General features: G+C 43.3%; 2 protein-coding genes across 2 annotated transcripts in view; both read right to left on the bottom strand.

The window, feature by feature from the left end:
- The window catches only part of scai (suppressor of cancer cell invasion), a 91,274-nt gene extending 71,176 nt beyond the window's left edge, over positions 1-20,098 (bottom strand). Inside the window, exon 1 of the mRNA XM_055659835.1 lies at positions 19,776-20,098. The gene's annotated coding sequence lies outside the window, so the exon portion shown is untranslated. The remainder of the gene's footprint in view (positions 1-19,775) is intronic.
- The window catches only part of LOC129711863 (60S ribosomal protein L35), a 204,872-nt gene that overhangs the window by 167,928 nt on the left and 11,212 nt on the right, over positions 1-25,732 (bottom strand). The gene's annotated exons all lie outside the window — the stretch shown is intronic.

Below are 25,732 nucleotides of genomic sequence, written 5' to 3'. Positions count from 1 at the left end.
ATTTTCCACACTCTCCTTGGAGGTTTTACAGTAGGTCCTTTCCAACCCAATGGGACTGTTGCAGAACTCAAAGAATTTTCAAAAAGGTAGCCATCTGTTTTGGAACCTTGAAATAAAAGCCAAATGACAAGGGATTTGCTGAATTTTAGATTAGTTAACATCTCAAGTGCTCGCCCTCCTTTTAAGTTTCACTCTCACTGGACCCTGATGCCTCAGTTTGCAAAGACACATTTTACATACCGTATGTTTTTTCCAGACTTCCACTATGTATTTGAATGTGAAATTAGAAACCTCAGCCATTTCCCCATCATATTTACTCCATCTCCATGGGACTTGCATTTACTTTAGATTTGTTATTTTATATACTAACTTTAGGAAAAAAGTTAAAAGATAAGCTTCTATAAACTCATTACAGAAAATGTATAGACAGAATAGAACGTCTAGTATACTCTGAACCACGAGGGAAGTTGAGTAAAAAGAAAAATCAACAAAAGACACATCTTGGTTCCCTCTCTGGTGATATTTTAATATCAAAGTTTTCAATTTACCCCTCCCAAACCTGTTAATGCTCTCTAGCTCAACTGCTTTCAGAATTTTGCACTTCGCCACCCTCTTGCAAATCCCCAATTTTCAATACTCCATCACCAGCAGTCATGCCACCAGTGGCCTGTGCTACAGCTTTGGAATCCCTTCCACATACATCTCTTCAACATGCTCCTCAAAACCACTTTGATGAACAAGACCAGTCACATACCACAACGTTATTTCACAACGCTCAAAATTAACTGTTGAAAATGTCTGTGAGCATTTTATTATATTGATGAACACCTACGGTCTCGGAAAATAAATTAGTAATGCAAAACTTTGGTGTAATTTATCAAAGTTTTCGATGATGACCCAGAGGTACAGATAATAGTGCGACCTCAGTGCAAGAGACCCCGGTTCAACCCTGATCTCAGGTACTGCCTGTGTGGAGTTTGCTCGTTATTCCTGTGTCTATATGGGTGCCTCCTATACAACAAAAGGCCCATAGGGTCAGCATGGCCACAGTGTTTCCAGGTTGTAATTCTGTCAAAAATGAGCAATATATAACAGTCAAATGACAAACTGTAAATAGCTACATGCAAGTGAAAAAAGGGTATATATTCAACATTTTTTACAAGAGAAAAGTTAAGCCTTTAAACTTCTCTGGTTGGATAGGAAAAAAAAATTCTGTTCATAAAGTAGCCCAACAACAACGAAAATGACTTGCATTTTAGTTGTGTCCATATTCTTCCAGTATGAGCTCTAGGCCCTAGCGGAATCAAGGGATATGGGGAGAAGGCAGGCACGGGTTACTGATTGTGGATGATCAGCCATGATCATAATGAATGGCTGGCTCAAAGGGCCAAATGGCCTCAGCCTGCACCAATTTTCTATGTTTCTATTTCCTATGTAACTCTTGTTAATTTATCAGTGATCTTAATCTCATTTTCAAACTTTTAAAATTAAAGCAATAATGTATGACTACATTCACCTTCTGTATCCTCCTTTAACCTAATAGCTTAACACCAAACAATTGCTTGGAAAAAGTATGCATTTTTAAAGTGATTGATAAGCAATCTTAATAAAAAGATAATGGATTGCTTAATTTGGAAAACTGGTTAAAATTGAGTTTTAAAGCAATTAATGGAAAAAATAATCAATAAAACTCATGCAAATGAAAAAACAGAATCTGAAGTCTGCCTGTGCTGTCGATGCAAATTAATGTCAATGGCAACTTTACTTAAAGATTTTGCAGAAGCTATTGGACTGAAAGTCAAATTGCTAACAGAACTGGCACAGAAATAGAGGCCTTCAACAAACTCAGCATGATCAATATTGGCTAGTATTATCTTTCACTATTTACCCAATGCATTTAATAAATTAGCTGCACAATTTAAACTATGCCCATGAGGTAAAAGCTGAAAGTATAGTTTCAATTATTTTGCCTATTTCAAAAGGTATGCAAGTTGTCTGATTTTTGATTGCCAAAATAATTTTCTATCACATTGTGTGTTTTTTTATTAAACAATCCCAACCAGAGTTGATTTTGCAGCACTCTTATAGATATGTCCATAACAAAATGGCCTGAGATAAAGGCTATATTTAATTTAGCAAAGAACCAGCAATAAAATGCTTGCCACTATGGTAACCAATTATTCCATACATTAAACACAAAGATGAATATGTTACAACCTATTCCTAGTCTCAAACAAAAAGAGCTAGTGCACGACTGGATACAATAATGGTTTAACTTTTCCTGAAGATGACTTAAAACACAGATACACTGCACAACAGGCCCTTTAGCTCAACATATTTGAACTATTCCAATCTCATTTTCCAGCATCCATTCCATCGTCTTTTATGCTACTGCATTTCAGTTGTTCATGCAAATTCTTAAACACTATGAGAATGCCTGCTCTTATTATCCCCTCAGGAAGTGTGCACCATATACCGACCACAACTGCCCCTCAAAATCCTGTACACAGTAATCGGCTTTTCCTTTTAAACATTTCAGTTGCAAAGAAAATAAATCCAGCCTGTTCATGAATGAATGAGTGAATACATTTATTGGCCAAGTATTCACATACAAGGAACTTGCCTTGGTGCTCCGCCCGCAAATGACATGACATATAGTGACAGTTAGGAATGACACATAAAACATTAAACATTAATAATAAAACATTATTGATTAAACATGCAAATTAAATAAAATACCAGAGCAAAAGGAGGCTACAGATTTTTGGTTGTTGAGTAGAGCGGTAGCATAAAAGACGTGCGAAAAAAAACTGTTTTTATGTCTGGCTGTGGCAGTTTTGACAGTCCGGAGTCGCCGTCCAGAGGGAAGTGACTCATGTTCTCCTCATGACTGATGCAATACCCTGGTGAATCCCCTCCGCACCCATTCCAGTAACATCCAACCTTCCTTTCATGCGGTGGACAGAAATACACACAATACTCCTTTTGCAGCCTCACCGAGGTCTTAAATAGCTTCCATTACCTCTTTGCCCCTAAATTCCTTGCCCTGACTGCAGAAGGGAGTATGATTCTTGACCTTTAAACTGATATTAATCATTCAGCATTCAAATGTCATCATTCCTTTGCACTAAGCAACCCCGCTTTGCTGCTCCCCACACCACATGCCCATTAGAAACACTTTGTTTCCAACAGCTGTTTACACTCCAAAATCCTCGAAGGTGCACAAACCTTTCAAATACACGCCTGATGAATAAGCGACAGCTTGCTTGAATCCTTTTATCAATGAAGGAACAATACTGATCAATGGAACTGCGACAGAAAAGTCAAATTTTTGTCGCTCATTTCCTTTCTATAGCCTTTAACACAGTTGACCACATCATGACGAATCAAGAGTGTTTTATTGAGTGTCTAAAAACGGAAAAATGAAATTACTTGCAACAGCACAGCATGTTATCATAGTACTCTGTAAACACTATGATAAACAACAAAAGTTCAGTATATATTAAAAAAAAAAGGTGCTAAGACAAAACAATGCCCCAAGTTTATCTTGTTTTGAGCTTATTTGGAGGTTGTAGTGTTTAACAGCCTGATAGCTGTTGGAAAGAAGCCAAGGGCCTGTCCCACTTACGTGTCCTTGGAACACAAATTACGCAACCTCGTTGTCGCGTTGAGGTGCACGGGCACCGTGTGGCCGCGCGGGGCCGGTCCCACTGAGAAGCACGGAGGGGTATGTAGTTGTGCGCGACATCGCGCGGGGCTCCGAAGTTTTTGTAGTGAGCTAAATCTTCGCGCGCCAACGGCCTGTCGCGGAACTGACGGCCAAAGTGGGACAAGCCCAAGACCCTGGCACGACGCAACATCTCACCTCCAAAGCAGCAGAAGCAGGCAAACGATCACCGAGCTCGGCCTGGGACTCACGGCCATTGTGGTCCGGATCCGCCCCCACTCTTACTCCCAGAGCGAGGCCAAGAAAATTGAAGATAGACAAAAAAAAGCTGGAGTAACTCAGCGGGACTGGCAGCATCCCTGGAGAGAAGGAATGGATGACGTTTCGGGTCAAGACCCTTCTTTCATCCTGAAGAAGAATCCCGACACGAATTGTCACCCATTCCTTCTCTCCAGAGATGCTGCCGGTCACTCTGAGTTACTCCTGCATTTTGTGTCCATCTTCAAATGACGTCACGCGCTTCAGACGGCTGTGCGGGCGCATGAAATCGCGCGCGACCTTCGCAGGACCGTCGCGCCTCAACCCGACCACAAGATCACGCAATTAGCGTGCCAAGTACACGTAAGTGGGACAGAGGCTTTACAGTTTTCATGCTCCTCTACCATCTTCCCAGTGGCAGGAGTGAATGGGAGCACAGCCAGGGTGGTGTGGTCCCTGATGATGCTGGATGCCCTTTTGAGGCAGCAACTCCGGTAAATCCTTTCGATAGTGGGATGGGGTCAATACCCGTGTTGGATTGGCCAGTGTTCACCACCAATCATAATCTCCTTTGAACATGTGCTTTCAAGTTGCTGAACCAGGCTGAGATGCAACGAGTCAATATACAAATGATGCACGGGTCTGAGTGGGTCAGTAGGAATTGTGTGCACAAAGGAACTTTGGAATGGTTTAAACACACGAGGTGCAGCCAGGTGTGTTTTAGACCATTCCAAAGTTACCGCGTGCACACAATTCCATATCGAAGCACGAAATAGACCTGTGCATCTTCTGTTTTATAGAATTGGGGGGGGGAAGTAAAATAAAAATAAATTACCAGACACACGATTTGCCAGAGATTGCAGAGATTCTTAGATCCATTCTATAATACGCTCTGTCGTGCACCTGTGGAACTTTAGACTAAATATAGTGTGGAAACATGTTTTTCAGCCCACCGAGTCCAACCAACGATCACCCCGTACACTATCACTATCCTACATACTAGGAAGAATGTACAATTTTATAGATGCCAATTAATCTACAAACCTGTCTGGCTTTGGAGAATTGGTGGAAACCGGAGCACCCAGGGAAAATACATGCAGCCACAGGGAGGGAGAAAATACAAACTCCGTACGGACAGCACCTATTGTACCAATTGAACCTGGGTCTCAGGCAGTGTAAGAAAGCAACTCTGCCGCTGTGCCAGTGTGCGATTTAAACTATGCCCAGGATGCAAAAGCTGAAAGTTTGACTCCACTGACCAAATGTCCTCAATCTTCTACGGAAGTAGAGGCGATGGTGGCCTTTCTTTATGATTGCATCAATGTGCTGGGTTCAGGTCAGGACAGAGCTATGCTCACCCAAGAATTAGAAATATTTGACTCTGCACCACCGATCGATTAAAACAGGTTTGTCGATCCTCAGCATTCCTTTTCTAATGTCAATCAGTTCATTGATTTTACTGATGCTGAGAACAAGGTTGTTGTACCAGCACCAGTTGATTAATCTCCACCCAGACTGACTCAAATTTGAAGTTGGAGGTGGAACCACGTCCAGCTACGCAGTCATGGACATCTAGTGATTAGAGGGGGGGGGGGATGGGCACACAGCCTTGAAGTGCTCCTGTACTGATGGTCATCGAGCAGAAAGTATTGCTGCCAATTCATACCGATTGTGTTCTGTTGATGAGGAAATCAAACGGATGCATAGAGAACCAGTTCCCTGAACTTAGCAACGAGTCTGGTGGGGATGATGGGGTTGAACGCCGAGCCGTTGTTAACGAACAACAGCACAACAAATGTAGTTAACGAACAACAAACACAATATATGTGTTTTTATATTATCCCAATGGTAAGTGAAGAGCCAGCAAGATCGCATCCTCCGTTGACCTGTTGTGGCAGGAGGCAAATTGCAACGAGTCAAGAGTGTTTTATTGTCATATGTCCCGGATAGGACAATTAAATTCTTACTTGCTGCAGCACAACAGAATTTGTGAATAAATAAACATAGTAACTACCAGGGGAAGAGAGAAAAAAGTTCAATAAACAACAAGTATAGTGCAATAATAATATGGTATTTTGCAGATCTTGTTCCATGTTGTGTTGAATAGCATGATGGCTGTGGGGAAGAAGCAGTTCCTGAGCCTGTACATTACAGTTTTCAGGCTCCTGTACCTTATTCCTGATGGCAATGGTGAGATGAGTGTGTGGCCAGGATGGTGTGGGTCTTTGATGATTTTGGCTTCCTTTGAGGCAGTGACTACGATAGATCCCTTTGACAGTGGGGAGGTCAAAGCCGGTGATGGACTGGGCAGTGGTCACGACTTTTTGTAGTCTTTTTCGCTCCAGGACATTCAAGTTGCCGAACCACGCCACAATGCAACCAGCCAGAATGCTCTCTACCGTGCACCTGTCGAAGTTTAGGAGAATCCTCTTCGAAAGGCCGAATCTCCGTAATCTTCTCAGGAAGTAGAGTCGCTGATGCGTCTTTATAATTGCATCGGTGTGCTGGGTCCAGGAGAGATCTTCAGATTCAAAGTATTCAAAGGTTTTTATTAGTCACATTCACATACACCGAGGTGTAATGAAGTGAAATGCTTTTTGCCATTTTGCAGCACACGATATATGCATATATATATGCATATATATATATGCATATATATATGCATATATATGCATATATATATATATAGAAGTTATTGATCCTCTCCACCATCGTCCCGTTGATGTGAACAGGATTGTGGGTCCTCATCCATCCCCTACCAAAGTCCACCATCAGTTCCTTGGTCTTACTGGTGTTGAGAGCCCGGTTGTTGAGCTGACGCCAGTTAGTCAGTTGATCGATCTCACTCCTATACTCTCACTCGTCCCTATCTGTGATTCGTCCAACAACAGTGGTGTCGTCAGCGAACTTCGCACTATGACCAGGCATGGGTAGAGAGCGAGTAAAGCAGGAGGCTGAGCACGCAGCCTTGAGGTGCTCCCGTACTAATTGTTACTGAGGATGAAGTGTTTCCGCCAATTCGAACAGACTGTGGTTTGTGGATGAGGAAGGCGAGGATCTAATTGCAGAGGGCTGCGCAGAGGCCCAGTTCCGTGAGCTTGGTAACCAGCTTGGAAGGGATGATGGTATTATACACCGAGCTGTAGTCCATAAACAGCCTGACGTAAGTGTTTTTATTGACCAAGTGGTTCAATGCAGAGTGGAGAGCCAATGAAATTGCATCCTCCATTGACCTGTTGTGGTGGTACGCGAACTGTAGTGGGTCGAGGTTCTTGTCGAGGTAGGAGTTGCACCATAACTAGACATTAGTGCCACTGGTCGATAGACATTGAGGCACGTCACCTTACTCTTTTTGGGCACCAATATCATTGATGCCCTCTTAAAGCAGATGGAAGCCTCCGACCTCACGTGAGAGGTTGAAAATATCTGCAAAAACTCCCGCCAATCGGTCTGCACAGGTCTTGAGAACTCGATCGGGTATACCATCAGATCCAGGCACTTTCCGAGGGTTCACCCCCCCGAAGGATCTTCTGACGTCGGCCTCTGTGACTGTAATACCATCAGGACGAATGATAGATCGGGAAGGCACATCAGTGTTCTCCCTATTGAGGTAAGTGTTGATATGTGCGATAATCAACTTTTCAAAGCACTTGGTCACCACGGACATTGGTGCCACCAGATGATAGTCACTGAGACATGTTACCTTACTCTTCTCGGGCACCAATATTATTGATATCTTGTTAAAGCAGGTGGGAATCTTAGTAACGAGGTTGAAAATAAACTCCACCCTTCGTGGTTTTACTCACATCTCAAATGGAACAATGGAAATCTGCTGCCCCTACTTAACATCTAGAAATACCAAAACATAATAAGCTGGTAATTTTAAACTTTAGGGCCTGTCCCACTTGGGCGTCATTTGCGTGTGATTTACACAACATCATTTACGCGTCACGACGTGTTGTGACGTGCACATGATGAGCGCATAGCGTGCATGGCGCGTGGTGTCGTAGGCAATAACGTGCTGTCGCGCATGGCGCCCCAGGATTTTGGTATTGACAAAATCTTCGCGCCAAAAAGAAAGAGAAAGAAAGTTAATATTTCAGCTTGATAACACTTTATCAGAGCTGATCTAATAAAAAGTCATCCATCTGAAATGTTAACAGATATTGATATACCAATAAAAATTACGTGCATTGGAATTTCTTCCCATAGGGTAATGCTACTAAATTAGCAAAAATGTTTAAAAAGTGGGTAGATCGATTTTTGAAAGATAGGAAACTGTGAGCTTTGTGGGGACAGGCCCAAAAGAGGAGACAAGGCCTGTGGCAGATCGACTACAATCATGTCAAATGGTGGGCAGGTTTGAAGGGCCAGCAAGACTACTCCTTTCTTCTGTTCTGAGCTGACTTCAATCGTTTGTGTAATACAGCAATTGCTACTTTTAGTAAATAGACATGAAACACATAAACAATTTCCATCAAGTTAATTCTGATGATGTAAAAGTTGTTAATTCTGTGTGGGTCAAGTATAGTAATGGGTGTAGAGCTGTACACCATACTATGCCAGCAGTTCTATAAGCATGTGATAACTGCTGGTGTCTAAAGAAGGGTCTCGACCTGAAAAGTCACCTACTCCATTTCTCCATAATGCAGCCTCACCCGCTGAGCTTCTCCAGCATCTTTTGTCTACTGCTGATGAGAACTGTTCACTTCATCGCTTCCTGTCAACAAGCATCCCTTTCATCTTGTGGACATCAAAGGCTGGATTATTCCTGACATTATGACATTAGGTTGTAGATTGATTTCCGTCTCAATATCATTGTGGATCAAGCCAACAACAATGGCATTATCAGCTATCGTAAAAATCAAGTTGGCGTTGTACTTGGCCACACAATCAGAGATGCACCTGTAGTAGAGCAAGGGACTGAGCACGCAAACTCGAAAGGAACCAGTGTTAAGGGTCAGGGTGGAAGAAATGTTATGATCAATTCTAACCGACTGAGGTCTGCCGGCCAAGAATTTCAGAAGTCAGTTTCAGTTTGAGGCCCCAAGGTCAGGGTGCAGAGGTTTAGGGATGAACTTGAACAGCATTGAAGGCTGAGCTGCAGTCAATACCAGATTGATAGATTTTATTGAGGAACTCAACAGGTGACACATTTATTTATATTGCACATTTAAATTATGTTTGATTGAATACAAAGTAAGAATTTAAAATAAATAAATGAAAACCATCATATAAATTACATGTCTATATCTCTAGATATACTAATCTGTTTTAAGCCAACCAATACTTTCAAAATGTAATCACAATCGTAAATCGGGAAACGTCATTTTATGTGCACGATTTCAAAATCTACTATGCGATAATTACCAGATAATTGATTTATTTTTCATTGGCCCGAGTGATTGAGATCCAAGATAGTGCTGTTCTTTGAAATATTGCCTTTTAAATAAGCTCAGAGGGTAAAAAAATGCCTTGATTTAACATGAACAATTTTTATTTTATTTGAACAACTACACACAGAATGGACACAGGAGAAATGTCACGTTTAAGGGCAAGTGTTTCAAAGATCTCGTCACACACACACACACAAAGACCAAAGATCAATTGGGTTTTTTTTAAAAAGCTAAAAGCTGCATGTGCAGCTTACTATCAGATGGGAAAATAATGTAGTTAGGTCCAGAGTCAATTTGATAAAGTGACAATTATTTTATGTTCTGTAATGACAACAGTTTATACAGATTGAATGATACGTCCCGTTTTAAGCATTGCTCTATCTGCTCACTTGTGATTAAGAAGAATCTTAAGTGTTTCTTTTCATTCAAGTCCTAGTTTCAGACCTATTTAGCACCCCTAACATTTATTTTCCCACTACATGGATTGGATTGACGCGGCTTCCTGCACTCGTAAAGAACTTGAAAATGCTATGATTTTGTTGCCAATTTCCATCCTACTCTCAACTTCGTTCTATTCCACTATTTTCTATCTTATCATCACTATCTCCAGCTGAAGAGATAGGTAAACTATCAATATCCATTAGCTTTCCAACTCCCATAGTTCTATCCTCTACACAATCTCCCACCTGTTTTCTGCAAAACATGCATTCCATGTTCAAGTCACATCTGCTCTGATGAAGTCTTTTCGCTGCAGGTTACATCAAGTGCCATGAGAAAGGGAGTGGTTGATGGAAAGAGACCATGGAATCTAAATATGAGCTCAGCCAGGAAAAGAAGTGGGTGTGGAAGGAGAATGATGTCTTCTATTCAAGATAGAAGTGAAATGGATTCAGATCACCCTGTTGTGGGACAGATGTATACGAGATTGGTGCCCATTGCAAAGATGTGTTAGATGAGGCTCAAAACTTAGAAATCACCGAGGGCATCAATGATGCCATGGATGCAATTGAGGAGAAAGAAGAGTAGGAAATAAATTCTGTGGAGCAACAGCAATATGAGGAAAATAGCCACAGCATCCAAATTCAGCCCTAACCCTGTAAAGTCTGCTTCTATCCTCTACCCAAGACCCACAAAAGCTTATCACTGTACCTCTATACTTGTGGCAATAAACTAAACTTAAACACAAGCAAATCATAGGCCAATTGTTTTTACCCGAGTATTGCAGGCTCAGGGCATAATACTAAATCATACAATTTCAGATAATTGTGTCTCTTTTTTTTAATTTTTTTAAACAGTTATACTCCACTTCAATAAGTTGCTTTATTTGTCTCTAACTGATGTTTTTAAAGTAATTGTTCTTTTGACACTTAAATTTGCACTATTGTGCATTTCCACACCCTCGACACCTCCCCCCGTCTTTCTGCCATTTCAAACATACCAGTCAGAAAACACGCTTGCTGATATACTGCCAACTTTACCTTGCCCGAGTCTAGGCTCAAAATTGCACAGGATAACGACAGAAGTATTTTTGCCAAAATCGTTACCCACACCTTCAATTAGAATTGGCTGAGAAAGCTGAAACAAGTGAACCAGTAACTTATGAAAATGTAAGCAACTACTTACACAATACACAAAGGGCAGCTGTGCGCAATAAGTGCTGGTCCCTTGTCCAGAGTGCAAAGTTATGAATTATATTCTGAAAACGTTCATGCATAGTTTGGAATTTATTTGCAGGCAAATCAATGATCCTTGAGTTAAGACAACTGAGTAGTGCTTTGAATAACTTGCTGCAGCTCTGCGTCGTCAATTACAGTTTAAAGTTAAGCAGTATTACACCGGTGAATCCCTTTGATTCCCTTGGAAAATTAATCTCATTAAAGAAATCTTTGGAGGATTAAATCACCAATGAGATGTTTAAATTGATCAGCCCTCTATGTGTGAGCACAAGTGACAAAGTAACTCAACTGTCAGACTTAACAGAACCAGACAAATTCAACTATGTACATATCGGTGACATCATAAGATGCAAATTCTTGGCCTTACAAGCTTTTTTAGATATGGGATTAAACACAAGATAGGATAGTAACATATATATTTGTTAAATTTTCCCCCAAAGTACTCAATTCACGATTTGAAAGCAAATTATTTTTCTAGTCTCAACAAGTATTCCTGGTGACCACCAATGGCTGGTAGTAGGTGGACTACTCATCAAGCCTTCACCCAACATGGGCTGAGACACCAGTCACCGAAGAGCTTCCAGAGCAAAAATAAATTCTATCCCATCACCCACCTGCTTTAAGTGTTATCATCAGATCTTATACAAGTAAATTTAGCTCAGTCAAGGAGTATAATCTATGACCTAATTATTTTTCTAGGTGGCAATTTCCTTATCCACCAGTTCATCAAGACAGAGATCAATGTTAAATTACTAATGCTTCAATTACAGTTCTTCATTTCCCAGAGATCAAATCCAGAGGTTTATTACTGACACATCAATTACAGCTCAACTGCCAAACTTCTCCTGAATGCAAAAATTATCCTGAATTTTAAGTGATATTCTTGCTATTGAGGGAGTTTGCAAGGTTAATTCCCAGGATGGCGGGACTGTCATATACTGAGAGAATGGAGCAGCTGGGCTCGTACACTCTATAGAGTTTAGAAGGATGAGAGGCGATCTCATTGAACCATATAAGATTAATAAGGGTTTGGACACGCTACAGGCACGAAACATGTTCCCGATGTTGGGGGAGTCCAGAACCAGGGGCCACAGTTTAAGAATAAGGAATAAGCTATTTAGAACAGAGACGAGGAAACACTTTTTCCTCACAGAGAGTGGTGAGTCTGTGGAATTCTCTGCCTAAGAGGGCGGTGGAGGCAGGTTCTCTGGATGCTTTCAAGAGAGAGCTAGATAGGGCTCTTAAATATAGCGGAGTCAGGGGATATGGGGAGAAGGCAGGAACGGGGTACTGATTGGGGATGATCAGCCATGATCACATTGAATGGCGATACTGGCTCGAAGGGCCGAATGGCCTACTCCTGCACCTATCATCTGCACCATCACAAAATGAGACATTTCACACAAAACTAAACATCCTATCTTCGTTGAAAAGAACTGAGTATTTTAAGGTAGATCTAATGTTAACTATAAACTACTCTTGAACTCATTGTCAGAAAGAAACCATGATAATAAATCCTGATTACGCTTATGGAGAAACTAGACAAGAAGAGCATAACTAAAAAGAATATTCATATTAGAAACAAAAATCAATAAAGCATCAAAGGGTTAGGTGCTCATTAACATCGCAAGACACAAAAATCATCTGTTATCTCCACACAAGGTGATTTAACCAGCTGCTTCCAACATTTGGTTCTCACCCCTAGCCCTTTTATTGCAGATTTTATTCAACGGGGTACACGATACATCAATGTTATGTTTATTTGTGATGATGAAAATTTAAATGAATAACTTAGCTTCGGAAATCGGAAATAAAAACAGAATGCTAGGAACATTCAGCAGTTCTTCAGGCTGATTCAATGGAAAGGGGAACTAGGAGTTATGATTTCAGTTTGACGACCCTTGGTCTATTCTGCTGGCTGGTTCCAGTACATTCTGTTCTCATATTATACTTCCATCTTTGGTAGAAATCAAACACACAATTCCAACAATCAGCCCTGGAATATATTTTTCAAATGCAACTCTTCCTACTTTCAACAGATTATACTCGCATTCAATTACAGTTAAATATCAATTCGTTAATAGGAATAACCTAAATAATAACATAGATGAACATTGCGACCAAGAGTATACCAAGTCTACTACACCATTCGGTGAAGATGGTTGTGGAATATTGCTGCAGGATCTGGATCGATTGGCCAGGCGGGCAGAGGAATGGTTGATGGAATTCAATACAGAAAAGTGTGAAGTGTTACATTTTGGGACGTCAAATAAGGGCAGGACCTACACAGTGAATGGCAGGCCTCTAGAGCAGAGGGATCTAAGAGTACAGGTCCATGTTCATCTATGTTATTATTGAAGGTCGAGTCGCAGGTCGATAAGGTGGTCAAAAAGACTTTTGGCACTTTGGCCTCCATTAGTCAGAGTATTGAGTATAGAAGTTGGGAGGTCATGTTGCAATTGTATAAGATGTTGGTGAGACCACATTTAGAACATTGTGTTCAGTTCTGGGCACCATGTTATCGGAAAGCTATTGTCAAGCTTGAAAGGGTTCAGAAAAGATTTACAAAAGTATTGCCAGGACTAGGGCTATAGGGGGAGGTTGAGTAGGCTGGGACTCTATTCCGTGGAGCACAGGAGGATGAGGGGAAAAATTATAGAGGTATACAAAATCATGAGAGGAATAGCTCAGGTAGATGCACAGTCTTTTGCCCAAAGTAGGGGAATCGAGGACCAGAGGACATAGGTTCAAGGTGAAGGGAAAAAGATTTCACAGGAATCTGAGGCGCAACATTTCCACACAAAGGGTGGTGGGTGTATGGAACAAGCAGCCAGAGGAAGTAGTTGAGACTGGGACTACCCCCATTTTTAAGAAATGGTTCAACAGGTACATGGATAGGACAGGGGGATAGGACAGAGGGATATGGACCAAGCACAGGCAAGTGGGACTAGTGTAGCTGAGACATTGTTGGCCGGTGTGGGCGAATTGGGCCGAAGGGCCTGTTTCCACACTGTATCACTCTATGACCATTCAACAATCCTCTGATTTCTACCTTTAACACCATTTTCCTGCCTAATCATCGACCTCAATGGATTTAGATTCTTAGATCACTGGGATCTGTTTTGGGGTAAGGGGGAACTGTACAAAAGGGACGGATTGTATCTTAACAGGTGTGGGACCAGCATTCCGGCAGGCAGGTTTGCCACTGCTACACGGGTGGTTTTAAACTGAATAAGGGGGGTGGGGTGTCGAATGGGATAGTGGAGGATGGAGTTAAAGGGAAAGGATTTCTTAAATGTGTGAGCGTAGAGACAGAGGGGTGTGAAATGAGGGTAGAAGCAATAGGTAGCAAGGTGAAAAGTAAAAGTGGCAGGCCGGCAAATCCAGGGCAAAAATCAAAAAGGGCCACTTTTCAGCATAATAGTATAAGGGGTAAGAGTTTTGTAAAAACAAGCCTGAAGGCTTTGTGTCTCAATGCAAGGAGCATTCGTAATAAGGTGGATGCGTTGAATGTGCAGATAGCTATTAATGACTATGATTTAGTTGGGATCACGGAGACATGGCTGGGAGCTGAACATCCAGGGATATTCAATATTCAGGAAGGATAGACAGAAAGGGAAAGGAGGTGGGGTAGCATTGCTGGTTAGAGAGCAGATTAATGCAATAGAAAGGAAGGACATTAGCTTTGAGGATGTGGAATCGATATGGGTAGAGCTGCGAAAAGGGCAGAAAACGCTAGCGGGAGTTGTGTACTGGCCACCTAACAGTAGTAGTGGAGTTGGGGATGGCATCAAACAGGAAATTAGAAATGCGTGCAACAAAGGTAAAACAGTTATAATGGGTGACTTCAATCTACATATAGATTGGGTGAATCAAATTGGCAAGAGTGCTGAGGAAGAGGATTTCTTGGAATGTATGCGGGATAGTTTTCTAAACCAACATGTAGAAGAACCAACGAGAGAGCAGGCTATTCTAGACTGGGTATTGAGTAATGAGGAAGGGTTAGTTAGCAGTCTTGTTGTGCGAGGCCCCTTGGGCAAGAGTAACCATAATATGGTTGAGTTCTTCATTAGGATGGAGAGTGACATCGTTAATTCAGAAACAAGGGTCCTGAACTTAAAGAAAGGTAACTTTGTGGGTATGAGACGTGAATTGGCCAAGATAGACTGGCGATTGATTCTTAATGGGTTGACGGTGGATATGCAATGGAAGGCATTTAAAGACTGCATGGATGAACTACAACAATTGTTCATCCCAGTTTAGCAAAAAAATAAATCAGGGAAGGTAGTGCATCCGTGGATAACAAGGGAAATCAGGGATAGTATCAAAACAAAAGATAAAGCGTACAAATTAGCCAGAAAAAGCAGCCTACCAGAGGACTGGGGGAAATTCAGAGACCAGCAGAGGAGGACAAAGGGCTTAATTAGGAAAGGGAAAATAGATTATGAAAGAAAACTGGCAGGGAACATAAAAACTGACTGCAAAAGCTTTTATATGTATGTGAAGAGAAAAAGATTAGTTAAAACAAATGTTGGTCCCTTGCAGTCAGAAACGGGTGAATTGATCATGGGGAACAAGGACATGGCAGACCAATTGAATAACTACTTTGGTTCTGTCTTCACTAAGGAAGACATAAATAATCTGCTGGAAATAGCAGGGGACCGGGGGTCAAATGAGATGGGGGAACTGAGTGAAATCCAGGTTAGCCGGGAAGTGGTCTTAGTGATTCAATTAAATAATGAATCGGAGAGAACATCTATAATAACATTTCTCTTTTCTGGATCACATTTGCAACATCAACCTACATGAAAACACAAGGATGCTCTAATCCTGGACAAGTAATGAAAGGAAATTTTCTTATTCTGGTTTTCACTATGTAAAATGAGTCTTTACCCACAGAAAAACAAATTGCAATTTAATTAGTATGTTATTTTTAGTTCAGATAATTTGCATTTTAGTTCCTGCATATTAGAAAAAAGAAAATATTTACAGAAAGATTTTGAAGTCAAGATCATTCAATTATTTCCAAAGTTGATAAATCTAATGGCTTTTGACAGGGACTGTGAAAATCCACTCATTACTCTCGTTCAATTTATTCAACGTCTGGCCAAAAAGTTGCCAAATTTGACAAGATATCCCAAAACATGATTATATCTTACATCCACTTCTATTATTATTTTCTCCATCTTCAAAATAAAGCCCCTGCTCAGAGATTTGCAGAATTTATTCAGACTACCGGACCTGCAGTACAATACATACAACATGCTATCTTTCAGATGATACGTGGAGCCGGAAGCTCAGCTGCCTACTGAAGATCCTACGAAACAATTAAAAGGTGTGCAGGGAAGCTCTCGCAGTGCCCCCCAACAGTAAAAACCATTGAAATAAAATGGTCAAAAGTGTCCTAACAGGAAATGTCACCAGTCCAGTCCCTTCATAGCAAAAGGATTTGAGTATAAGAGCTTCATAGCAAAAGGATTTGAGTATAAAAGCAGGGAGGTTCTACTGCAGTTGTACAGGGTCTTGGTGAGCCCACACCTGGAGTATTACGTAAAGTTTTGGTCTGAGGAAAGACATTCTTGCCATAGAGGGAGTACAGAGAAGGTTCACCAGACTGATTCCTGGGATGGCAGGACTTTCATATGAAGAAAGACTGGATAGACTTGGCTTGTACACGCTAGAATTTAGAAGATTGAGGGGGGATCTTATAGAAACTTACAAAATTCTTAAGGGGTTGGACAGGCTAGATGCAGGAAGATTATTCCCGATGTTGGGGAAGTCCAGAACTTGGGGTCATAGTTTAAGGATAAGGGGACCGAGATGAGAAAATCATTTTTTTACAGAGTGGTGAATTTGTGGAATTCTCTGCCACAGAAGGTAGTTGAGGCCAGTGCATTGGCTATATTTAAGAGGGAGTTAGATGTGGCCCTTGTGGCTAAAGGGATCAGGGGGTATGGAGAGAAGGCAGGGATGGGATACCGAGTTGGATGATCAGCCATGATCATATTGAATGGCGGTGCAGGCTCGAAGGGCCGAATGGCCTACTCCTGCACCTATTTTCTATGTTTCAGTTACTCCAGCTCTGGGTTTTGTACATGATGCCAGCAACTGCATTCCTTGCACATCTATTGTAATTTATTTTCCTGGTGTTTGTGGGAGACTGCTATACACAAATTAGTGCTGCGTTTTCATGCATCACAACAATATGGACAATGGCTCCAAAGCGAGCACTACAGAAAATTGAGTGATTTAAGGTTGGAAATTGGGGAAAGTCAAGGAGCATTAAAAATGGATGAGAATTTTTAAATGGAGATGTTGCTGAACCAGGTGCCAATGTTAGTAACCAAATCCAAGAGTGTAGAACGTAGAAACGAAGAACAGCAGATGCTGGTTCATACCAAAGATAAACTTAAAGTGCGGGAGTGACTCAGCGGGTAAGGCAGCATCTCTGGAGGAAAAGGATAGGTGATGTTTCAGAATGAAGCAGCAGATTTTCAGAACATCAAGTTAAGAGAGCAGAACAAGGTGCGCTTTAAACAATTACGAAGCAGAGGGATGGAGTGCCTTGGGAAAGAAGTTTGGTGATTAGACATTTAGCTGGAGGAAAATAAAACAGATGATCAGTGTGAAAATTTGAGAACAGCAGGAGGGAGGAAGTCAGTGGCAAAGTAGCATAAGGGAGAAAGGAAAAAGTGAGTGTGGAAACTAGAGATGTGTTCTTGGGATGGGGCTGCCACAGGGTTACATGTGAATGAGAAATAGGATGGGTTAAGGGCATATTTTGGGAAATGGTGTGGGAGGGAGGGAGGGAACGAAGAAGTGGTAAAGAAAGAGAAGGAGGAACATCAGATATACTGTTCTTAGAGCAAATGACAAACTAATGCAGGCAAATCTCTGGGAATGCCAAACCAGGCATGGAATGCATACGTTGCCAGTGCTGATGACAGATAGGAGATGGCATGGTCCACCACATCAAGGCTGCAGACAAGCAGAGAAAGGGTATTGTTACTGTCATAGTCTCCAATGATGCCATCAATTCCATTGATAATATCTTTTCCAGTACTGTAGTAGGGGTAGAAACCCAAGGCCAAAGAGTTAGACATGACTTTCCAAGAAAAATGGACCAGGGTTGGCAGGGTACACAACAGGGCTTAAGAGATCAAAAAGCATAAAAACACAAAATGCTGGAGGAACCGTGGAAGAACGCAACTGTGGAAGAAAATAGACAGACGAACTGAGTATGGGTGATGAGTATGGGAACTTCCCTCCTGGGATAAATAGAGTTCTATCGCATCGTATCAAGTATGGGGAACTTGCACCTTGTCCAACCTCATCTACCGTATCCGTTGTTCTAGGTACAGACTCGTACATCGGGAGACCAAACATAGATTAGGCGATCGTTTCGCCGAAACCTTCGCTTAGTCCATATGGGCCTACCCAATTTCCCGGTTGACAAACACCCCTTCCCACACTGACCTTTCTCTCCCGAGCCAATTGGAGAAACAGCACCTAATATTTTGCTTAGGCAGCATACAACCCAGCAGCATGAATATTGATTTCTCTAACTTCAAATAACCCTTCTACCGCACCCTAGTCGTTGTACTAGCTTCATTGTTGTCCTGGTTAGTTTCACTGTATGCAAAACTCGTTATCACCGAGCTTCCAGTTAACAACAGACCATTTCCTTTATCATCCTTACTTTTTTGTTTATCTTTCATTCATTTGGTCTATATTGCTCGACATAACCGTCTATATGTATAAGTGTGTATGTATGTATATATATATATATCTATATATATATATATATATATCTATATATATATAAATAAAAGGGCTTAATTGTATGCATATCATAGTGCCATAGTAAGTGCACAGCATAATTATTCGTGAGATGCACCATCAACGCCAAAATATGATTCTGTCACATGGGAATAACCTGCCAAGCATAATTTTAAAAAGCCTTCCTCTAGTCACACCATACAATACTGGAATAGGAATACTGGCTCTGTCATCACAGCTCATTGTAGGGTGAACATAGAGACGATGCACAGCCTACATACACTCTCTTGACGTGTACGTGTGTGTGTGTGTGTGTGTGTGTGTGTGTGTGTGTGTGTGTGTGTGTGTGTGTGTGTGTGTGTGTGTGTGTGTGTGTGTGTGTGTGTGTGTGTGTGTGTGTGTGTGTGTGTGTGTGAGAGTGTGTGTGTGTGTGTGTGGTGTGTGTGTGAGAGTGGTGTGTGTGTGTGTGTGTGTGTGTGTGTGTGTGTGTGTGTGAGAGTGGTGTGTGTGTGTGTGTGTGTGTGTGTGTGTGTGTGTGAGTGTGTGTGTGTGTGTGTGTGTGTGTGTGTGTGTGTGTGTGTGTGTGTGTGTGTGAGTGTGTGTGTGTGTGTGTGTGAGTGGTGTGTGTGTGTGTGTGTGTGTGTGTGTGTGTGTGTGTGTGTGAGTGTGTGTGTGTGTGTGTGTGTGTGTGTGTGTGTGTGTGTGTGTGTGTGTGTGTGTGTGTGTGTGTGTGGTGTGTGTGTGTGTGTGTGTGTGTGTGTGTGTGTGTGTGTGTGTGTGTGTGTGTGTGTGTGTGTGTGTGTGTGTGTGTGAGTGGTGTGTGTGTGGGTGTGCGTGTGTGTGTGTGTGAGAGAGAGAGAGTCTGTGCACGTTATCTGTATTTATCTCACACACGGGCAGGTGGCTGGAGGGGCGGACGCAGCGCCGGCGGCCGGTGCCACCTGCTGTCAGCCCCAGCTCCCCCTCCGGTCCCAGTCCCAGTCCCGGCCCCGGGCTCACCTGGAACCGCCGGCCTGCGGCCTACCCTCGGTACCAACCGGGCAGCCAACGAGAGGCTCGAACCGGCTGCCTCCAGCGGCCGCCCCCCTCAACCCCCACCTGGGGGCTCGTCACCGTGGCCACGGGGCTCCGGCTGCGTCCAGCCCGCCTTCCGCGCCTTCGTCCCGTCCGTGCACCCTACTCCCCCCGAGGCCGCAGGCTGAGGCCGCGCCGCTTATTTCAGTCCATTCGCCGCCGACACACGGAGCCGAGCGACTGCCATCGATCCTGCTGCCGCCGCCGCCGCCGCCTCTTACTACGCGCGGCTCACACAAGCTTGCTGGATTGGCACCGCCCATCCCCCGGGTTCTGCGCACCAATTGGTCCGCGCCTCCAACCGTCCCGCCCCCATTCCAGACATCCCGCCTTGTGTTTCGATCAGACGGACGTCGATCACGTGGCGTCACAGAGGGTGGGCGGGTCCAGCACCCATCAGGTTTGGTTGACACCGACGTTACGGCTGGGCTGCGGGGTGCTTGGAAACCTCCAGCCAATGCCGCGCCGCCCAGCGAGAGGCGTCGTTTATAAGATGAGCAGCGAGCGGCTGATTTCATCTATTTACTCCTTTCACTATTTTTTCCCCCCTTATGTAACGCGTTGCAAAGATGCACAAATAGAATCCTACCAGAAGACCCTGCAATTGCAATGCGACAAAATCCAGAAAATAATTGCAAGCCTCACCCTGGATGCAGGCACGAATTCTCTCTTGCTGCTCCCATCCAATCCCACAGTGAAGCAGATCTGAAATTGCCTGTCGGAGAGACAGAGTACAAAAAAAATGCTGGCACCTATCCAAGTTTCCATTTTACCAACAAAGAAAGGGAAAAGGAAGACAAAACAAAAGCAAAAGGCTGCTGATGCTGGAGAACTGAACTAATTTTGTTTTCAATGCTGGCAGATTCTCTGCAGATCTAGCAGCATCAGCTGTGGATGAAACTGAGTTAACGTTTCAGGTCAGTGACTTTTCAACAGCGAGGGAAGAGAGAAATCGTGGTCACGTTCACAGTGTTTCTCCTTCCATTACTCGACATTCTGCCCCGATACCTGACTGCCAGTTTAAAGACCGGCACACACAAAAACACATACACACACACAATTATAGAAGTGAACATGTTTCTTTTTGCTATGATCCTGAATGTCGTGGGACGCAACATCATCAGTAGTACACGGATACAAACAAGGAGCTTGCATTTTTTTGTGAAATGCAGAGAGGGATAAACTGATCACCGTAATTAAAAGTCAAAGGTAGACAAAAATGCTGGAAACCTTCGCTCCACAGATGCTGCCTCACCCGCTGAGTTTCTCCAGCATTTTTGTCTACCTTCGATTTTTCCAGCATCTGCAGTTCTTTCTTAAGTAATTAAAAGTCAGTTCGTTTAACTTTGGTGGTGGCCAAAATATTGGATTCATTCTTCTGAATCTTCTGAATTTGTAGTCGGCAGGGTAGTAGTACTCTGCATATCGCCAACTTGGATGTGTTGTGTATACTAACGTGCTGTTAATGTCCCCCTTAAAACTGTCTAGTGAAGGTGATTTCACTATATTGCTGTCTAGTTTATTCCCTTCCCTAAAGGTTCTTACAAAGAATGAGTTCTTATAAATATCTGTCCTGGCGAATGGGATATCTATTTGCATATCATTTATTGTTCTTGTTCTCCTTTCTGTTGAGTATGTTATGTATCTATCTGCAGTTATGACCACGATTCCCTTTTGAATCATGTACAACATGGCTAGTCTGTTCCTTGCCCTTCATTTCAAGGGTACGTGATAAAACCAGGTAAAGGGCATGGATTGGTCTGGACCAGTCATGTCATGGCATATTTCCCAAGACACAGAAGAGGCCATTAGGCGAATGCTGGCTATCGGCATAATCTCCTCATTCCCATTCACCATTGAAGCATCACCCACACTGCTCCCATGTTCGATACCTCTACTAACTACAGTAGCTACATTCGGTCTAATTATTACAGTGGCAGACAAGCGCCTGTTTGGGACATGGTAAGAAGCCAGGGCACCTGGAGAAAACCCATGTGGTCTCAGGAAGTTGTAAGAAGGAACTGCTGATGCTGGAAAATCGAAGGTAGACAAAAATGCTGGAGAAACTCAGCGAGTGAGGCAGCATCTATGGAGCAAAGGAAATAGGCAATGTTTCGGGCCAAAACCCTTCTTCAGGGAGAACGTGCAAACTCTATACACAGAGCAACAGAGGTCAGAATTAAATCAAGTCGCTGGGGCTGTGAGAAAGCAGGGCTATACATTTGATAAGGGAAGATCCAATTTTATTAACTTGAATGTTTTTTTCATGAAATAGGGAGAATTGATTAAGACTGTGTTTAATATTATCAAATAGGATGTTAAGAGGGCTTTGACAGGATCACACCTGACAGGCCAACCAGAAAAGAAATAAAACAACAAATGGATTCAATTAGGAGTTCCAAACATGATCCAAAATTGGATCGGTGGCAAAAACACGTATTCTGGTAATCTAATTCCACAGGATTATTTGTTTAGTTCCTTGCTTTTTATTATTATTATATATATATATATATATATATATATTAATGATTTAAATGAGTAAAATGTTGAGGGAGTGATAAAGAAGTTTGCAGATGGCCTTGTGGATGACAGTGAGGAGGGAGATATTAGACTGCAGGAAGGTAAAGATGGTCTGCTCAGTTAGCAAAAAATGGCAAATGAAACTAAATCCAAATGGCTGTGAGGTGATGTATTTAGGGAGACTCATCAAAGCAAAAGAATAAACAACAAATGAGGGAACTATGGAGAACAGACGGGCCTTGGAGTGGATGCACGCAGATCTTAAGGTAAAGGAACAGTGATTAAACAAGTATACTGGATGTTTTGGAGACCTAAGGAACTATAGATGCAGGGATCATGAGCAAAACATAAAGTGCTGGAAGAACTCAGTGGGTCAGGAAGCATCTGGGTAGGGACTTGGCTGACAACATTTGGACAAAGGAGGATAGGATGGAATCAAGGTATGTGGTATGTTCGGAAACAATGGGTCTGCCGGGGCAGTTCTGTTTATGGATTTTGGGAAGTAGATTGATGCAGGCAGAGCTGGGGTTCGACGAGGTTGTAGGCTGTGGAGGGGAGATCTTCAGAGGTGATGAGTCATAGTCATAGAGGCATACAGCATGGAAACGGGCTAATTGAACCAACTTAACCATGCCGACCACAATGTTCCATCTCGACTAGTCCCACCTGCCTGCATTTGGCCTATATTCTTCTAAACTGTTCCATGTACCTGTCAAATGTCATTTAAATGTTGTTATAATAATAAAAATAAATTTTATTTATGGGCACCTTTCAAGAGTCTCAAGGACACTTTACAAAAATTTAGCAGGTAGAGGAAAAACATGTAAGGGGAATTAAATAAATAGTAGAGACATGACTAGTACACAAAGTAAAGACAGAATTTAATTCAAAACACAATCTCTGCATTAATGCACAGATGAAAAGGGAGGGGGACTTGGGGCTAAGGATAGGCAGAGGTGAAGAGATGGGTCTTGAGGCGGGACTGGAAGATGGTGAGGGACACGGAATTGCGGATCAGTTGGGGGAGGGAGTTCCAGAGCCTGGGAGCTGCCCTGGAGAAGGCTCTGTCCCCAAAACTGCAGAGGTTGGACTTGTGGATGGAGAGGAGACCAGCTGATGTGGATCTGAGGGACTGTGAGGGTTGGTAGGGGGAGAGGAGGTCAGTGAGATATGGGGGGGCCAGATGGTGGAGGGCTTTGTAGGTGAGGATCAGGATTTTGTAGGTGATCCGGTGGGAGATGGGAAGCCAGTGAAGTTGTTTGAGGACTGGAGTGATGTGATGCCAGGATTTGGTGTGGGTGATGAGTCGGGCGGCTGTGTTCTGGACCAGTTGGAGTCGGTTGATGTAGGTGGAGCTGATGCCAAGGAGAAGTGAGTTGCAATAGTCCAGTCGGGAGGAGATGAAGGCATGGATGAGTCTTTCAGCAGCAGGAGGTGTGAGAGAGGGTCTGAGTTTGGCGATGTTGCAGAGATGAAAGAAGGAGGTTTTAATGACATGGCCGATGTGAGGCTCAAGGGAGAGGGTGCACTCAAAGATCACGCCAAGGTTGCGGGCCTGGGGAGATGGGGAGACAGTGGTGACGTCGATGGTGAGAGTGGGGTTATTGATTTTGCTGAGTGTGGCTTTGGAGCCTATGAGGAGGAATTCTGTCTTATCGCTGTTGAGTTTGAGGAAGTTATGTTGCATCCAGGTTTTTATAGCTGACAAACAGGAGTTGATATGGGGGGGGGGGGGGGTTGTGGGGGGATTTGGTGCCGAGGTAGATCTGGGTGTCATCAGCGTAACAGTGGAAGTCCAGGTTGAAGTGGCGGAGTATCTGACCAAGGGGGAGGATGTAGATGATGAAGAGGGGGGGGCCGAGTACGGAGCCTTGGGGAACGCCTTGAGTGACTGTGGCTGTAGCAGAGGTGTGGTTGTGGAGAGAGATGAAGTGGGATCTGTTGGAAAGGTAGGAACGGAGCCAGCTGAGTGCAGAGCCTTCAATGCTGAGGTCTTTGAGTCTGGTGAGCAGGATGTTATGGTTCACTGTATCGAAGGCTGCGCTCAGGTCGAGGAGGATGAGGATGTTGAGGGAACCAGTGTCAGCAGAGGGTGAGGAGGTCGTTGAGGACTTTGAGGAGGGCAGTTTCTGTGCTATGGAGGGGGCGAAAGCCAGATTGGAGGGGTTCAAGTAGGTTATACGCAAGGAGGTGGGAATAAAGTTGCGACGCAACGATACGCTCCAGGGTTTTTGAAAGAAAGGGGAGGTTTGAGATTGGGCGGTAGTTAATGAGAGAGGAGGGATCAAGACCAGGTTTCTTTAAGATTGGTGTGACAGCAGCAGTTTTGAAAGCGGAGGGGCCAATTCCTTGGGACAATGAGGAGTTGAAGAGATTAGTGAGGTAGGGGCAGAGAACGGGGAGGCAGGACTTCAGCAGGGGAGTGGGGAGAAGGTCAAGGGAGCAGGTAGTGGGTTTGGAAGAGCTGATGAGTTTGGAGATTTCAGTAGGGGTGACCAGGTCAAACTGGGAGAGGAAGCAGTGTGGAGGAGGGGTAAGGAAGTCAGTGGAGATGTTGAAAGGAGGGGCCTTGGTAGGTGGTGGAGTAGATAGATGCTGGGGAGTCGGGTACAGGGGATAAAGATTGATAGATGGTGCTGATTTTATCAGCGAAAAAGTGGAGGGATGAGTTGCAGAGATCCGGAGTAGAGGTAGGGAGAGTGTTGGCTCGAGGCTTGAGGAGGTTGCCCTCTGTGGAGAAGAGGGTTCTGTGGTTTAGGCAGGGATCGGTGAATATGGAGGAGAGGTAGGCAGATTTTGCAGCAATGAGGGCATCTTTGTAGTCAGTGAGGTGGAGTTTGTAAGCTTCAAGGTGGACTGTGAGAGATGATTTATTTGTGAATCGTTCAAGTCGGCGACCAGTCTGTTTCAGTTTACGAAGTGCAGGTGTGTACCAGGGTGAAGATGTGTTGAAAGTTACGGTTCTTGTTTTGAGGGGGGCCATAGTGTTAAGGGAGGTAGACAAGGTGGAGTTGAGATGGTTTATGAGATCATCAGGTGAAATATGGGTTGAGTCCAGGGGGAGAGTGGTTATGGGGGAGGTTATAGTCCCTGTCTCTTCTACCTCTGACAGCTTGTTCCATATACTCACGACTTTCTTTGTGAAAAAGTTTCCCCTCGGGTTTCTATTGAATCTTTCTGATCTCAACTTAAACCTATGTCCTCTGGTTCTTGATTTCCCTGCTCCGAATAAAAGACTGTGCATTCACCCTATCTATTTCCCTCATGATCTCATACACCTCTATAAAAACATTCCACATCCCCCTGCGCTCCAAGGAATAAAGTCCTACCCTGTGCAACCTTTCCCTACAGCTCAGGCCCTC

The sequence above is a fragment of the Leucoraja erinacea genome, chromosome 31 (assembly GCF_028641065.1).
Source record: "Leucoraja erinacea ecotype New England chromosome 31, Leri_hhj_1, whole genome shotgun sequence".
In the NCBI taxonomy this organism is placed as follows: domain Eukaryota; kingdom Metazoa; phylum Chordata; class Chondrichthyes; order Rajiformes; family Rajidae; genus Leucoraja; species Leucoraja erinaceus.
This window is presented reverse-complemented; position numbering and strand designations above follow the sequence as displayed.